Source organism: Theobroma umbraticum, unplaced genomic scaffold (genome assembly GCF_002168275.2).
Source record: "Theobroma umbraticum cultivar Fairchild unplaced genomic scaffold, ASM216827v3 scaffold_12.1, whole genome shotgun sequence".
Classification (NCBI taxonomy): Eukaryota; Viridiplantae; Streptophyta; class Magnoliopsida; order Malvales; family Malvaceae; genus Theobroma; species Theobroma umbraticum.
In genome coordinates, this window is record NW_018397269.1 from 2,766,781 (window position 1) to 2,767,023 (window position 243).

Consider the following 243-nt stretch of genomic DNA (forward strand, 5'->3'; position numbering starts at 1 on the left):
TGATAAACTTTCTACAATTGTGTAGTGAATATGTGTGTGTGTGTGTGTGTGTGTGTGTGTGAATATTGTGGATGATCTTATCACACAGTGGTGCAATATATTGATCATTTTGGATGTAGATATATAGAATGAAGGATATATATTCATGTATAAGTTGAGTATACATTATATAAAAATGTATGACTCTGTATAATTATGAGACTTGCTTGGGTTTAGAGGTTTTGTCCATTAGGCTCTTGTGTC